Here is an 18,457-nt window from a genome sequence, read left to right as displayed (position 1 = left end):
GTCAGTGTGAGAGACAGAGACACAGAGACAGAGACAGAGAGAGAGTCAGCGAGAGAACGAACGAACGAATCTTTTTTTATTGAGGGAAAAAAAGGAATAAGAAAGAACAAATGACTTGTTTTCATCCTGCCCTCATGAAAAGGGAAAACACAACAAATACTCAATACAAAAACATGACATTGCATGAATAAATGTCAATTCTGTCCTACGAAAAAGACGAACAACATAAGTACATGCACAATTGATACTTAGAACAACATAAGTACATGCACAATTGATACTTAGAACAATATAAGTACATGCACAATTGATACTTAGAACAACATAAGTACATCCACAATTGATATTTAGAACAACATAAGTACATGCACAATTGATACTTCGAACAGAAAGAAGAGAAGAAAGAAGAAGGACGAGACAAGGAGAGACAGACAGACAGACAGAAAGACAGACAAAGACACAGAGAGAGAGAGATGGGGGGGTCGTTGGTGGTGGGGTGGGGGGGGGGGAGTGAAAAACAGACCGACAGACACAGACAGACAGGCAGACACACAGAGTGTGAGAGTGGGAAAGGTTCAGACATTGTATATGCAAATCCTTTCATGAGTTCTGAATGGTACATTTTTTTAAAATAAACTAAGACTATTTTGGACATTGAGAATAAACCGCCTGACTAGATTTAAACAGATCAATTCTTGGACAGGGTAACAGAATCTTATGGACGTGGCGATTTTCGTTTATTTGAAATTTACTGACAGTTGAGGGCGGAGCACAACCAGATACGATTTTGAACATAAAAACTGCTTTATTGTATTTTAATTTCCATATCAATGGGAGAATATCCAATAAAAGATAATCGTCTGGTGTCAATGTGGAGGATTTCAGGAGAACTAATTTTATTGCACGTCTGTGAAGACTGGACAGTGGCCTGAGAATGTTTTCACTTGCAGAATCCCACAGAGTGGATGCATAATTTATATGAGACTCAACATATGCATGAAAGAACATTTTTTGCCTTGAGGTACACCATACTTAACAAGCAAAAGAGCAGTCTTGGATTCGTTAACTAATACCATGTGTTTTCTGTCAGATAAGAATAACGACATCAGATTTTAAGTGCTGTTACACAGTCCATAAATTCTCAGCTTTCTTAGAAGGAGCCGGTGGTCAATCATGTCAAATGCTTTGGCGAAGTCTACAATTAGGACGCCAGTGATTTCATATTTATTTATATTACTGAGCCATTTATTCACGAGGCTGATTAGAGCAGTATGGCGAGAATGGTGATTTCGAAAACCGGATTGGTTTGGATGAAACAGATGAAAACGATGGAAATGATTCAGAATGACATTGTCTCATGTGATTCTCTAAAGGCTTTGATAAAACAGATTGAACATATATTGGTCTGTAATTAGAGGGCTCAGATGGATCACCAGATTTATATAGGGGTATGACTTTAGCAACTAAAAGATTTGGGAAAGTGATTTTTTTTTTATACAAATAAATTGAAAATCTAGGTGAGGTATTCAGAGTTAACTGGAGCAGATATTTTTAGTATTTTGTTATCGATATCATCTAAGCCACGAGTACCCGTTTGTTTTAAACTGACGAAAGCATTGTACACTTCTGAACTCCCATTAAGGGAATATTCAAGTCAGATGATATATTCTTTGATGTGCAAAAATCTGGCAAAATTTCAAGGTCGTTACAAGATGATTTATCAGATATTATTGTTGTGCTAGCTTTTTCACTGAAATGAGTATTAAGTGTGTCAGGAGATAAGTCTTCAAGTGGCATTGATCTAGAACTAATACCATTGTTGCATAATTGATTGATTGCTTTCCAAATGGATCTGTTATCAGCTTTAGACATCACAAGATCTTGAAAATACTTCTTTCGGGCTTCGCGCTTTAAATAATCAACATAATTTCTTTGTCTAACAAACTCTTCTTTAGTCCCTGTTGCTAGAAGAAAATCTCTGAAATCCATTGCATCTTCCAGCTGTTTTTATAGCCATGGAAGTTTAGGATTACTTTTGACACGTTTTGTTTTTGAAGGTGCGTGTTTATTATTTAAAAAAAAACCAAAAAAAAACCATGGTACCATATCTCCAGTGCCTCGTGTGGATTTGTAAACCGATATACAAAAGATAAGTTTGACCGTGGCTTTAATAAATCAAGTTAAAAACAAAACTGTCCTTGTCAAACTGAATAAAGCATCTGTAACTGATTAATGTATGATAATTCTTAGGAATTCTAACACCCTTTTTAGACCAGGTTAAACATATCGGAGAGTGGTCACTGCATCCATAACTTGGTGAGCAAATCTCTACAACATTATTTTTTTCACTTGTGTAAATGTGACCAATGAGAGTTTTTTAAATGCTTGTAATTCTAGTTGGTACATCTTCTAACTGAGCAAAATGTAAATATTCATAAGAATGTCTCCATGTTTTGTTTTGTTTCAGTAAATCTATATTAAAATCACCTAAAATTAGTATTTTCTCTGAAGATATAGTAATTTCTTCTAGCAGTAATCTAAAGTTATCTATCCAGTTTACGTGTTGCAGGATTTCTGTAAATGAACCCTAGAATAACATATTTTGATCTTTTGAACTTGTAGCCATATCGATTCTACGCCATAATGATCAAGAAGCTCGATTTGTTTGATACTAAGACTCTGATGAACATAACAATTAAGCCTGTTTCTTTAGGATGCTCAGGATCTTTACGGATAAAGCTGTAACCTGGAATTGAATTCTGCAAATCCATGTGTATGAAAGTATTTACCGGCATTTGTTAATATTCGGGAAACATCAGCTGTCATACTTTCCACATAGTTAATGTCAAGAAATCCTTTCCTCAGGTCATCTTTTGATGGCCACTGACTGAGAGTGTGTGGCATAATTACAACTAACAAAGATAACACAGACAGTAAAGGCATCAACTAGGTATGAATTAATGATGTATTAGGCCAGGGAATTTAGATTAAAATTTGCGTTAGGTCAAAATGTCTGCAACAAAACCGTTCTTTTTACGATAAAATAGAATAAATCATACTGATCACACTGATATAAAGTTGACCACTATAGGGGGGCGGGAACATCAGTAGATTTTGATTTTTAATGTCCAGAATCGAATATTTTTATTACTTCTACCTGTGTGAGAGCACCTTACAAAGAGTGGCAAGGCAAGCACAGGCGAAGGTTACGCAAGCGTGGTATAAGGGGTCGCCAGAGGAAAGTGTTCAGCGCGGTACAGTACATGTGACTGACTGCTGCCGCGCTGATGCTGATCTGTGAGCAGGTCACTGCGGCAGACAACTGATTCTGAACAGTAAGCTAGGAACAGAGCTCTTTGGGGTCAAAAGGAAAGAAACATTTTCAATTTCATGTATTTTATACTTAAGTGGTAGAAGACGCAAATCTGCTTTCATGAACGTTTTCCAGTTTCCTACCATTCATGACATATGATAAAGAATGAAATTGGTATTATACCGACTGCAAAGGTGAATTTACGAAGGCAGCACGGGATGGTAAGTACAATTTTGTTGATATTTTACGCAATGCACAACTTGGACTGGATATACTCCATCCTCCGCTTATTAACGTGTATAATATAAATATCTAGATATGTGTTAACCCGGTTCGGTTTCAATGAACATTATCGGCTCTCTGTCCAGACAATAAATTGGGAAAGTATAGAGGGCAGATGATGGCAAAATTGAACATCATGTCTTGATGTGAAAAGAACGGTATGAAATACATATTTTTCTTTGGAAATGAAGCGGTATTTGCAAATGTGACTCACGAACCCTGGCGCAGTAGACGTCGATTTAGCGTGGGATATAAATAATAATCATAATGATAACAATGGATCATAAATTTTATTAATGATTATGTAAAACTTTGTTGTAACACGTGTAACATTGAATCCAAGTTACCTAAACTAACGTTCCCGACGCAGATGTTTGAATTACTGGATTTATAATAATGATAGTAATGAATCTATCATGCGATCCTTAGCCAATGCAGTGCATTCAAACAAAGCCTGTGCAAAATTATGTATTTTATTAATGATTACCTAAAACCTTATGACATATGTAACATGGAACCCAGAATACCTAAACTAACTCCCCCACCCTGGATTATTTTATTTTTCAGAAACACTGCAGGCACTCCATTTTCACATCAATTCTCCCCAGTGTTTAACTGTTTAAAGTACTACCGTTCATCTTATTATGAAATGGGAATTGTATTATTTCTATCACTTGACAAGTTTTCCTCTTTATCTGAAGAATTGTGATCAAAACACCGAATTCTTTGTATCTTTCTATTCGGTCAATCAACAGAAAACTGATTAGCGTTATCCTCACAGTGAACAAATATGTAGGATTGCAGAAAAACAAAATGTAATAAAAGTAAGACTTTGAGAAAAAAAACAAAGCCAGACAACAACAACAACAATAACAACAACAAACAACAACTAAAAATAAGGAATTTTATTATCTGTGTAAAGCAGAACCAAAGAATATGTGTTCCGTGTCCGAATGTGACGCCTGACTTCATCTCAAGCACAACTAAACGTGAAATGCTTTAAACTTAATTAATTTTAAGAAATTCATTCAGTCAATGTATACTTTGGTTTTTCAGAACTGGTGTGATGTAAAATGTGGCTGTTCTTATCAAATTTTGCAAAACGATAAGCACGTAGGGACTGACATTTTTCGGATACAACAATTTTTTTCGTTACACACTTCGTTTGTCTTGTGAACTGATAAACTACATCATTTCGTGATAAAACTTCACCAGACAGCAAAAGCCAAAATCAAGGTAATTTAAGGGGGTGATTCTCTACTTTGAACTTTGTTGTTTGGAACTTTTGATGCAACAAGTCTTCAACTGAAAACTCTTACTGAACTACATGCGTTGACTTGGTTCGAAATCTTACGCCAGTATCCGTATATTACTGCATCTCGCCATGTGTCAGAAACAGTGATTGTGTCTAAACTTAATCGGATCAGAGATAAATGTACAAACAAACCATAGCAACGACGAAATTAACATACACATTTTTTTTTTTTTTTTTTTTTTTTTTTTTTTTTTTAATATAGCAACCACTGGGTGCGAATGAACATATCGGAGATTTCCGCGTAACATATGTACTTCTCACACGCTGTCGGAAACAACACATTCTCTGAATATGTGTTCAAACACACACGATTGAAGGGTGTTTGTCAAACCGATTTACGCTGGAGACTTCTGGAGACTGATCCATTTTCATTTTCCAGGTAGTCTTTGCTCTTCATGACTATCTGATGCACTTCATTTTGCCACCTTCATACTCCAGCCACATACATTTTCTTTCCCACGCTAAACTGACGTGCCTACTGCGCCAGGGTTCGTGAGTCACATTTGCAAATACCGCTTCATTTCCAAAGAAAAATATATATTTCATACCGTTCTTTTTACATCAAGACATGATGTTGGTCGATTTTGCCATCATCTGCCTTCCATGCTTTCTGAATTAATTGTTTGGACAGTGCTCCGACAATGTTCATTGAAACAAACCTGGTTAACAGGTATTGAGATATTCATATACTACACGTTAATCAGCAGAGCATGAAGTATTTCCAAGTTGTCCATTGCGTAAAATGTCAACATGATTGTTCTTACGAACTAAATGATCCCGTGCTGCCTTCGTAAATTCACCTTTGCAGTCGGTATAATACCGATTTCATTCTTTATGAAATGTCAGGACTGGTAAGAAACTGTAAAACATTCATAAAAGCAAATTTGCGTTTTCTACCAATTTAGTATATAACAGATGAAATTAAAAAAATTTGTTTCCTTTTGACCCCAAAGAGTTCTCTTATTTTCTGTACGGTATCTGTCGTCAGCCGCAGTGACCTACTAACGGAGGTATAGGACAGCATCAGCGCGGCAGCTGTCAGCCACAAGTACTGTAGCGCGCTAAACGCTTTCCTCTGGCGACCCCTTATACCGCGCTTGCGTAACTCTGGCTTGCTCTTGCTTTGCGGATCTTTGTAAGGCGCTCTCTCATGGCCAGAAGTGTGACAAATAATTATTGAAAACTAAAATCTAATTATGTTCCCGCCCACCTACAGCGGTCAAGTTTATATCAGCGTGATCAGTATGATTTATTCTATTTTATTGTGAAAAGAACGGTTTTGTTGCAGACATTTTGACCATTTTTGTATCTGTCCTGGACTATATAACAATGAATTCACAATGAAGGAGACAGTCCGACTCCTCCCAACACAAGAAATCGAAGATACGCAAAAGAGGTAAGCGCAAGTAGGGGAAAAACAACAACAACAACAACAACAACAACAACAAAACCCAATGAAACAAAAACCGAAGTATCGAACTCAAATTTCAATACAATGCATTTGACAATGCAATGCAGGCACGTTATAGCAGAGCAACACTGCACACGTAACAAATATAGTCTTGCAATCCTCTAACACACCATGTATGCTGCAATTCAAGTAATTAATTGAAATGCAAATAATCGATCATCATTCTACTGGTCCGGTGAATAGCGGGGGTCATTGCAATCAACAAGCATACATAGATAAGTATAGGAATGTAATACGCGCACATATATGCATGCGCGAACGCTCGTACTCATGCACTCATGTAGTCAGGCTCTTATCCACACAGTCAAGGATACATGTATGTCAATTAGACTTACAAGTTAGGATCACATTAATGTATGTCAATAGGAATGACAGCAATGCAATAGTAATGCCATCTAAGGACGTTGAAAAAACTGTATACAAATTTGATCCAGGAACAGAGGCCATTCGCAATTACTGTCCAGTTTCAGTTTCAGTTTCAGTAGCTCAAGGAGGCGTCACTGCGTTCGGACAAATCCATATACGCTACACCACATCTGCCAAGCAGATGCCTGACCAGCAGCGTACCCCAACGCACTTAGTCAGGCCTTGAGAAAAAAAAAGTGAATAAATAATAGATAAGCGTACATAAATAAATGAATAAATAAATCAATAATAATTATAATATAAAAAAGGTAGTTGTAGTAGTAGTAGTAGTAGTAGTAGTAATAATAATAACAATAAATAAATAAATAAATAAGACAACAATGATTATAAATAAACAAATAAATGTAAAACATGAAGACACACATTCACACATACACCCACACATGCATAACAGATATGCACCAAACATGCAGTTTCACAGATATGAAAGCACAGTCAAATACACATAAACGTACATGAGCCCCAACACACTCACACACACACACACACACACACACACACACACACACACATTACCCTGCACCTCGTCTACCCCCCTCCTCCACACACTCATTTCTAGGCTACGTATCGCAGCTTCTACGGCACACACACACACACACACACACACACACACACACACACACACACACACACACACACACACACACACAAAGATGAACACTTACTTGTACAAGCACACACACATACGCCCATATCCCCCACCCCCAACCCCACACACATATATACAAAAATATATATATATATACACACCCGCACGTTCCAATTTCCTGTTGCTCCCACAGCGTAGGCATGCATACACTCACATACCTCATCCTCTACCCCCCTCCCTCCCGCACCCCCACCTCCCCCTCACACACACACACACACACACACACACACACACACACACACACACACACACACGTGCACAGAACTCTCCTGCCACTTGTGTACACTTACACCCTCGCGCATGCACAAACGCACTCAAAAACACAGACCCACACATACACACAAGCACACACATACACACGCGCACAGAGGATGCCACTGATTGGCCGCAAGAGGGATTGGAAAAGATCTCTGATGCCAAGAACGTGGCGTCTAGTGTGTTGCTCAGTCTATTGTATTTGGAAAAGCCCACAGAGACTCTGTTCCGTTTTGAAGAAATTTGCGCAATGTTGGTTTGGAAATGATGCCGATATTTGTTTGATTTGCAAAGCATCGTGCTCTACCTTTCATGTTAGACTTACGACCGCTCCCTCTCTCTGCTTTTATTTCTTTGAGGCGATCGATGGTGTGATGGCCTTGTACCTGTTCTTTCTGATATTCTTGGACTTTTCTGAGGATTTCCGATTTTCCTAGATGTAGGCCGCTCGTTGGTATTGCGTTACCAGCAAGTCTGTCAGCTCGCTCATTTCCCTTAACACCTGCATGTCCCGGGCTACTGACCATGTGAGTTTTTTTAATCTGAAAGTTGCGCATTGCCTTATGCCACTCTGGGCTTCCCATTCCGTTTTCAATTTTCTGTATGAGGTTCATTGAGTCGGTTAGAATCATGGCATGTTGGTTTCCGGGCGTATGGATGGACGATAGCCACTGGAGGGCATGTGTCACAGCTTCAACTTCCATCGTTAGGCTGGAGGTTGTGACTTTGTAGGCAGCATTCTCTTCCCTAATTGTTTTTCCATTTTGTTTCGCAGTGAATCCCCAACCGGATTGGTCTTTGGTGACTGAGCCATCTGTGTATATGATGATGTCCTCTTCTTTACTGTTTTCTTCTATGAGTAGCTTCACTTCCGCATCAGTTTTGCCCTCTGGCCATTCCCGACAATGTCTTCCTAGAGTGGGTGAAATGGCTGTGTTGAATAGATGGTTGAGGTTTTCGGGGTTTTTTTTCCCATTCTTTTGTTTCTTTCAGGTCTTGTAGTCGGCATACTAGCTGGATTATTTCTTTTGCTTGCCCCATCCATGATCTTCCTCGTCCTAGACGGCTGCCTTTTGGTTCTTTGACTGCGTCATGCAGTGGGTTTTGAGGGTTTTCTAATGCTTTGAAGTAGGTCTTGACCTGTTCTAACTTGTTTCTGGCCTGCACTGAAGGAAGGTCAAGCAGGTATCGCATGGTTTCTGTGGTATAACTGTCCACCTTGTGGATGAATTCTAACTGCTCCATACTGAGGGGGAAGGGGGGGGGGCAGAATAAAACGATAGACAGACAGAGATAGCAAGTAAGTGAGAGAGAGGGGTAGACAGAGAGAGATAGCAAGTCAGTCAGAGAGAGAGGGATAGACAGAGAGAGATAGCAAGTCAGAGAGAGACAGACGGAGGGAGAGACAGAGCGAGATAGCAAGTCAGTGAGAGAGAGAGAGACAGAGGGAGAGACAGAGAGAGATAGCAAGTCAGTGAGAGAGAAAGAGAGAGACAGAGGGAGGGAGAGACAGAGCGAGATAGCAAGTCAGTGAGAGAGAGAGACAGACAGACAGAGACAGAGAGAGATAGCAAGTCAGTGAGAGAGACAGACAGAGACAGAGAGACAGAGAGAGATAGCAAGTCAGTGAGAGAGAGACAGACAGAGACAGAGAGAGATAGCAAGTCAGTGAGAGAGAGACAGACAGAGACAGAGAGACAGAGAGAGATAGCAAGTCAGTGAGAGAGAGACAGACAGAGACAGAGAGAGATAGCAAGTCAGTCAGAGACAGAGAGAGACAGAGACAGAGAGACAGAGAGATAGCAAGTCAGTGAGAGAGAGATAGAGACAGAGACAGAGAGAGAGAGAGAGATGGGGGGAGTGGGGGGCGGGGGGGGCGGGGGGGGGGGGGGGGGGGGGGCAGAGAAACACGAAACGAAACGATTTTTTTTTCAATTTCCGGAGAGTTGTGGAGAAAGCACAGCTGCTTTTTACATCCAGCCCTCAAGGCACAAAGGTCAGAGAAGCGAACAAAAAAAAAAAAAGCAATAGCAAAACACACATACAGACACACAGACACAGACACAGACACACACACACACACACACACACACACACACACACACACACACACACACACACACACACACACACACACACACACACACACACACACACACACTCACACACACACATGCACACACACACAAATTACACATGAAAATAAAGCGCATAAATGAAAACATGTGCATAACCTAACTAACTACGACACAACGACACATATTATCATTGAAAAGATCAAATCATTATAAAATAAAATTATTATTATTAGAAGAAGAAGAAGAAGAAGAAGAAGAAAATGATAACAGGGAGGAGAGACAGAGCGACAGACACCGATAGTTGGAACTATATATATATATATGCATATATATATATATATATGTGTGTGTGTGTGTGTGTGTGTGTGTGTGTAATATATTGATATGATATTGAAACATAATCAGTACGTTTTAGATACAGAGGTGTCAAATTTGACAAATTCAGCAGGTATATATGTAAGTTAGATTTGAATTTTTTAAAATTTGATTCAGTTTTTTAATTTTCTGGGATATGATTCCATAACCAACTCCCTGAATATGCAATGCTTGATTGACATAAGATAATATTTGTAAATGGAAGGTTTATCTTATGTGAATGTCGATTATCATCAAAAGTAAACATATTTGTCAGATAGGATGGAGCGTTGCTATGAAAGATTTTGTGCATGAAGAGTCCTTTATTGTATAACAGTTTAGCCTTGAGTGGAAGGACACCTATTCTTTTGTAATCAGTTTCTGTCAGTGTTGAAGATTTGTCAATGGTTAGTTTTGCGGCTCTTTTATGGATACTAATCAGTGGTTTTAGTAAGTTATTGCTTGCTGAATCCCAAAGAGTGGAAGCGTAATCAATACTGGATTGAATGTAGGAATACAAAGAATAATTTTCTAGCATGCATGGTAAGGAAATTTTTCTCTTTTTTTTCTCAACTGATATAACTTCGAAGCAATGGTTTTGGTCAGACTTTCTATGTTTTGAGCAAGATAGGTTATTGTCGATTGTTATTCCTAGAACCTTGTGATTTGCAACTTCTACTTTTACGTCAGAAATGTAAAGGATGGGTAAATTTTCAGTTAGTTTTTGACGTTTTTGCCTAGTGGTTATCATCATATATTTAGTTTTATTAGGATGGAGAGCCATATGGTTAAATTTAGTCCATTTAACAAGAAGGTTAATGTTTTCTTGCATGGTAAGATAAACCTGCTGAGCATTAGTATTACTTGTATCTAAAGTTGAGTCGCCAGCAAACATTTCGCAGTGTTTTTAAGAATAAAGATAGACCATTAAATATTTTATGTATAAGGAAAATAAGAGAGGGCCAAGGACTCAACCCTGTGGGACGCCAAACTTATTGGGAAGAAGAATAGAGGTTTGTATATTGAAAGATACCACTTGTTGCCTGTTTGAAAGAAAGGCTGAAATAAGTAACAAGGCATTGTGTGATAGTCTGTAGTGTGATAGTTTCTTGAGGAGGTGGTCATGATTAATAGCATCGAAAGCTTCAGCAAAATCTACAAAAAGAACGCCAGTAAGTTGTGTAGTGTTTATATGGAATGCCATTTATCTATCAAACTTGGAAGAGCTGTGTGACAAGAGTGATTTTTTTCTGAATCCTGACTGGTTTGAGTGTATAAGATCCTATTTGTTTAAATGGGAGAGAAGGCACTTACTAATGTGTTGCTCTAGTAGCTTTGAGAGAACGGATATAATCGAAATGGGTCTATAATTAGATGGATCAGCATTGTTGCCTGATTTGTATAAAGGTACGATTTTTGTTCTTTAAGAGCATTAGGGAAACAGTGTTGTCAAGACAGAGGTTGGAAATATCAGTGCCAGTTTCAGCAGTTACTGGTGCTGACAATCTTAGAATTTTTCCGTCAGTTCCATCGGTTCCACGGGTCGCTGTCTGTTTCAGTTGTCTAAGAGCTGTGAAAACGCTGTGAACATCTTAGCACTAATGTCCATTTCTGAGTGAATTTCTTTTTCTAGCAGTATTTCTGTAACTCTTCTAGGTTATTATCTGTTGATCTATCATTCTGGATAATTTTATTTGCTGCCATAGAAAAGTGACAGTTCAACGTATTAGCAGAAATACTGATAGTTGCATTTACAACAGAGTCAATATTTTTATTTGTTATTCTGTAACTAGCTTTCCACATAGTTTTGCTGTCTTTCTTTTTATTGATTAGACCATGATTTTTTTTCTCAGCTTGTATGAGAGAAGCCACTTTGTTTCTTTATTTTTTTAAATCTTCACGGCAGCCATTTTTCAACAAATAATCTCTTTGATACATTTCATTCTGTATTTATTTTGTTAACCAAGGGGGTTTTATCTTAGGCTAGACTCTTTTAATTTGGAGAGATGCATGCTTATTATAGATACTATAAAAATGTTATACCATATGCATGCTTATTATAGATACTATAAAAATGTTATACCATATGCATGCTTATTATAGATACTATAAAAATGTTATACCATATGCATGCTTATTATAGATACTATAAAAATGTTATACCTTATGCATGCTTATTATAGATACTATAAAAATGTTATACCATATGCATGCTTATTATAGATACTATAAAAATGTTATACCATACTACTAAGGCCTGACTAGGATCTGTATGCTGGTAAACGTCATTCAATGGTGAATTCAAAGTTTTCACTGTCAAATTTTGGAAAGGGTCTGAAAACAACAGTTTTGTGGTTTAATTTGGGTATTTTAACTCCTTGTTTTGACCAAGTAAAACAAATTGGAAAATGGTCACTGCAACCAAAAACAGAAACATTTGTCTCTATGATACTTACTGAATTAGTTACATAAATATGATCAATTAGTGTGTTGGATAAATCAATGACTCGTGTGGGTGATTTTATTAACTGTGTGAGACTGAAGGATTCAAATGTTTGTTTTCAATGGTTAGGAGAGAGACAGAGATAGCAAGGCAGAGAGAGAGAGAGAGAGAGAGAGAGAGAGAGAGAGATGGACATAGAGACAGAGACAGCAAGTCAATGAGAGAGAGAGAGAGAGAGAGAGAGAGAGAGATGGACAGAGAGACAGATAGCAAGTCAGTGATACTGACAGGACAGAGAGACAGAGATAGCAAGTCAGTGATAGTGACAGGACAGAGAGACAGAGATAGCAAGTCAGTGATAGTGACAGGACAGAGAGACAGAGATAGCAAGTCAGTGATAGTGACAGGACAGAGAGACAGAGATAGCAAGTCAGTGATAGTGAGAGATGGACAGAGAGACAGAGATAGCAAGTCAGTGATAGTGAGAGATGGACAGAGAACGAACGAACGAACGAACGAACGAACGAACAGTAAGCCCTGCTGTCAAGTGTAGGATGCCACAGTAAGTCCTGCTGTCAAGTGTAGGATGCCACAGTAAGTCCTGCTGTCAAGTGTAGAATGCCACAGTAAGCCCTGCTGTCAAGTGTAGGATGCCACAGTAAGCCCTGCTGTCAAGTGTAGGATGCCACAGTAAGCCCTGCTGTCAAGTGTAGGATGCCACAGTAAGCCCTGCTGTCAAGTGTAGAATGCCACAGTAAGCCCTGCTGTCAAGTGTAGGATGCCACAGTAAGCCCTGCTGTCAAGTGTAGGATGCCACAGTAAGCCCTGCTGTCAAGTGTAGAATGCCACAGTAAGCCCTTCTGTCCACCAAGTGTAGAATGCCACAGTAAGCCCTGCTGTCAAGTGTAGGATGCCACAGTAAGCCCTTCTGTCAAGTGTAGAATGCCACAGTAAGCCCTTCTGTCCACCAAGTGTAGAATGCCACAGTAAGCCCTGCTGTCAAGTGTAGGATGCCACAGTAAGCCCTTCTGTCCACCAAGTGTAGAATGCCACAGTAAGCCCTGCTGTCAAGTGTAGGATGCCACAGTAAGCCCTGCTGTCAAGTGTAGAATGCCACAGTAAGCCCTGCTGTCAAGTGTAGGATGCCACAGTAAGTCCTGCTGTCCACCAAGTGTAGGATGCCACAGTAAGCCCTGCTGTCAAGTGTAGGATGCCACAGTAAGCCCTGCTGTCAAGTGTAGGATGCCACAGTAAGCCCTGCTGTCAAGTGTAGGATGCCACAGTAAGCCCTTCTGTCAAGTGTAGGATGCCACAGTAAGTCCTGCTGTCAAGTGTAGGATGCCACAGTAAGCCCTGCTGTCAAGTGTAGGATGCCACAGTAAGCCCTTCTGTCAAGTGTAGGATGCCACAGTAAGCCCTTCTGTCAAGTGTAGGATGCCACAGTAAGTCCTGCTGTCAGGTGTAGGATGCCACAGTAAGCCCTGCTGTCCACCAAGTGTAGGATGCCACAGTAAGTCCTGCTGTCCACCAAGTGTAGGATGCCACAGTAAGCCCTGCTGTCAAGTGTAGGATGCCACAGTAAGTCCTGCTGTCAAGTGTAGGATGCCACAGTAAGTCCTGCTGTCCGCCAAGTGTAGGATGCCACAGTAAGTCCTGCTGTCAAGTGTAGGATGCCACAGTAAGCCCTGCTGTCAAGTGTAGGATGCCACAGTAAGCCCTGCTGTCAAGTATAGGATGCCACAGTAAGTCCTGCTGTCAAGTGTAGAATGCCACAGTAAGCTCTGCTGTCAAGTGTAGGATGCCACAGTAAGTCCTGCTGTCCACCAAGTGTAGGATGCCACAGTAAGCTCTGCTGTCAAGTGTAGGATGCCACAGTAAGTCCTGCTGTCCACCAAGTGTAGGATGCCACAGTAAGCTCTGCTGTCAAGTGTAGGATGCCACAGTAAGTCCTGCTGTCCACCAAGTGTAGGATGCCACAGTAAGCTCTGCTGTCAAGTGTAGGATGTCACAGTAAGTCCTGCTGTCCACCAAGTGCAGGATGCCACAGTAAGTCCTGCTGTCAAGTGTAGGATGCCACAGTAAGTCCTGCTGTCAAGTGTAGGATGCCACAGTAAGCCCTGCTGTCCACCAAGTGTAGGATGCCACAGTAAGTCCTGCTGTCAAGTGTAGGATGCCACAGTAAGTCCTGCTGTCAGGTGTAGGATGCCACAGTAAGTCCTGCTGTCCGCCAAGTGTAGGATGCCACAGTAAGTCCTTCTGTCCACCAAGTGTAGGATGCCACAGTAAGTCCTGCTGTCAAGTGTAGGATGCCACAGTAAGTCCTGCTGTCCGCCAAGTGTAGGATGCCACAGTAAGTCCTGCTGTCCGCCAAGTGTAGGATGCCACAGTAAGTCCTGCTGTCCACCAAGTGTAGGATGCCACAGTAAGTCCTGCTGTCAAGTGTAGGATGCCACAGTAAGCTCTGCTGTCAAGTGTAGGATGCCACAGTAAGCCCTGCTGTCAAGTGTAGGATGCCACAGTAAGTCCTGCTGTCAAGTGTAGGATGTCACAGTAAGCCCTTCTGTCCACCAAGTGTAGGATGCCACAGTAAGCCCTGCTGTCAAGTGTAGGATGCCACAGTAAGCTCTGCTGTCAAGTGTAGGATGCCACAGTAAGCCCTGCTGTCAAGTGTAGGATGCCACAGTAAGTCCTGCTGTCTACCAAGTGCAGGATGCCACAGTAAGCTCTGCTGTCAAGTGTAGGATGCCACAGTAAGCTCTGCTGTCAAGTGTAGGATGCCACAGTAAGTCCTGCTGTCAAGTGTAGGATGCCACAGTAAGCCCTGCTGTCAAGTGTAGGATGCCACAGTAAGCCCTGCTGTCAAGTGTAGGATGCCACAGTAAGTCCTGCTGTCCACCAAGTGGAGGATGCCACAGTAAGTCCTGCTGTCAAGTGTAGGATGCCACAGTAAGCCCTGCTGTCAAGTGTAGGATGCCACAGTAAGTCCTGCTGTCCACCAAGTGTAGGATGCCACAGTAAGCCCTTCTGTCCGCCAAGTGTAGGATGCCACAGTAAGCCCTGCTGTCAAGTGTAGGATGCCACAGTAAGTCCTGCTGTCAAGTGTAGGATGCCACAGTAAGCCCTGCTGTCCACAAAGTATGTGCTGTCAAGTGTAGGATGCCACAGTAAGCCCTGCTGTCCACAAAGTATGTGCTGTCAAGTGTAGGGTGCCACAGTAAGCCCTGCTGTCCACAAAGTATGTGCTGTCAAGTGTAGGGTGCCACAGTAAGCCCTGCTGTCCACAAAGTATGTGCTGTCAAGTGTAGGATGCCACAGTAAGCCCTGCTGTCAAGTGTAGGGTGCCACAGTAAGCCCTGTTGTCCACAAAGTATGTGTGGCACGACCCCCCTAGGGAAGAGGTCGAGAACTGTTTAAAACCTAACACCCAACCCAGTTCACCCGACAACACAAACACAGAATACAGATATTTCTCTTCCACACAAAATTTATTCTCTTCCGCTCTGTCTGTCCCACTCACGCAACCTTACACACACAGCCTATACATGCAAAATAAACAAAAACAACCGTATACCATAACTACAAAAAAAAAGAAAAAAGAAACGAACAGAAGTCGCATACAAAACTACCGATTTTCTCAAATGTAATCAAAAGCAATTTTCCACACACACACTCAAGGAGAAGACAAATCACCCCAAAACCAGGACTGGTACACAGATGCTTTAGTCTTTGGCGGGTTCAGGAAGTTTTTCTCTTAAAAAAAACACAACAAAAACAAAAAACTGACACACGGCCCAGACAAACTTCGGCGGGTTCGACCCAAGGCACAAGCCCCCGGTCAAAAGGCCTAGGTGCCAGGGCTCGGCATACAGTGCCAAGCAATGGACCAGGCTGCAAGTCAAAAGGCCCGGAACACAGGACACCAGTCACAGGGCAGGAAGGGGTGAAGACCCAGGACAGCAGTCACAGGGCAGGAAGGGGTGAAGACCCAGGACAGCAGTCACAGGGCAGGAAGGGGTGAAGACCCAGGACAGCAGTCACAGGGCAGGAAGGGGTGAAGACCCAGGACAGCAGTCACAGGGCAGGAGGGGACGAACACCCAGGACAGCAGTCACAGGGCAAGAAGGGGTGAAGACCCAGGACAGCAGTCACAGGGCAGGAGGGGACGAACACCCAGGACAGCAGTCACAGGGCAGGAGGGGACGAAGACCCAGGACAGCAGTCACAGGGCAGGAGGGGACGAACACCCAGGACAGCAGTCACAGGGCAGGAGGGGACGAACACCCAGGACGCCAATCACGGGACAGGACGGGGTGAAGATCTGGGTCACCAGACGAAAGGCCCGGGACACACAGCACACAGCGAGAGCTGCCACAGGTGGCGTACACTAACGACCACCACAAAGACACGACGACGACGAAGACAGACGAAGAAACACAGAAGTGGCTCCCATAGAGGACAGCCGGTCCTCACTTCGAATGGTGCCTAGATGTCGGGGTAGCTACCCCACCAACCACGAAGACGACCCGTACACTACGGCAGTCGGGCTGCAAAAGCCTCGAATATTGTTGCTGCCCAACAATATTTCATATTCGCTCAGGTGAGCGAGTAATATGCATGAACGTGGTTCGTGCGCAATTCGAGACTTCTACCCGAACTGAAGGATGGGAGAAGGAGGGAAAGTGAAAGAAGAGGGTGGAGAAAAACGAAGACGGGCCACACGCCCTAACTGTCGTCACAAGTTGTGACAATGTGCTGTCAAGTGTAGGATGCCACAGTAAGCCCTGCTGTCCACAAAGTATGTGCTGTCAAGTGTAGGGTGCCACAGTAAGCCCTGCTGTCCACAAAGTATGTGCTGTCAAGTGTAGGATGCCACAGTAAGCCCTGCTGTCCACAAAGTATGTGCTGTCAAGTGTAGGATGCCACAGTAAACCCTGCTGTCCACAAAGTATGTGCTGTCAAGTGTAGGATGCCACAGTAAACCCTGCTGTCCACAAAGTATGTGCTGTCAAGTGGAGGGTGCCACAGTAAGCCCTGCTGTCCACAAAGTATGTGCTGTCAAGTGTAGGGTGCCACAGTAAGCCCTGCTGTCCACAAAGTATGTGCTGTCAAGTGTAGGGTGCCACAGTAAGCCCTGCTGTCCACAAAGTATGTGCTGTCAAGTGTAGGATGCCACAGTAAGCCCTGCCTCCCATGCACTTCAAAGTCTGTGACGTGCAGGACAGGGCACAGTCAGTCCTGCCAGACTCCAGGTCTGTGTGCTTCCAGACTTGGACTGGCAGGCCGCTTGTGCTCTCATCGTCAAGAACACAGACCGTCATCTCCGGACAGAAGAACAAGAAGAAGACACAAAGTGTGTAGCGTCTCGCGTCTATAGTCAACATAGATTATGAAGGATAGTAAGTCCTGCCTTTAAGACGTCTGTGCTGTGGATAGGATATGTAGGATAGTAAGTCCTGTCTTTAAGACTTATGTGCTGTGGATAACAGATTATGTGGGATAGAAGTCCTGTCTTTAAGACGTCTATGCTGTGGATAACAGATTATGAAGGATGTTACAGTAAGTCCTGACGTACAACTCGGACACTGCCAGGTCTGCTGGCCAGGAAGCAGGCAACACAGCCAGCAACGAACAGCTTCCCTCCTCAAACAGCCCCGCTCCCACCCCTCTCCTCCAGCAAGTCAATTAGGCTAAAGGGAGATCATCAGGAGAACAAGCAAGGATAACTCTGACAGCAACACGTGAAAGACACGCGCGCATTGCCCTCCCCTCCCTCCCTCTCTCGCTTTCTCCAGAGGGAGATAAGGACGGGAATGGTGGAGGGGGGTGGGAGATATCGATCCCTGGTGGAGGAGGAGGGAATAATGAGGCTAA

The sequence above is a fragment of the Babylonia areolata genome, chromosome 4, assembly GCF_041734735.1.
Source record: "Babylonia areolata isolate BAREFJ2019XMU chromosome 4, ASM4173473v1, whole genome shotgun sequence".
Taxonomy (NCBI): Eukaryota; Metazoa; Mollusca; class Gastropoda; order Neogastropoda; family Buccinidae; genus Babylonia; species Babylonia areolata.
The sequence above is the reverse complement of the archived record's forward strand: the minus strand, read 5'-3'. Positions refer to the sequence as shown.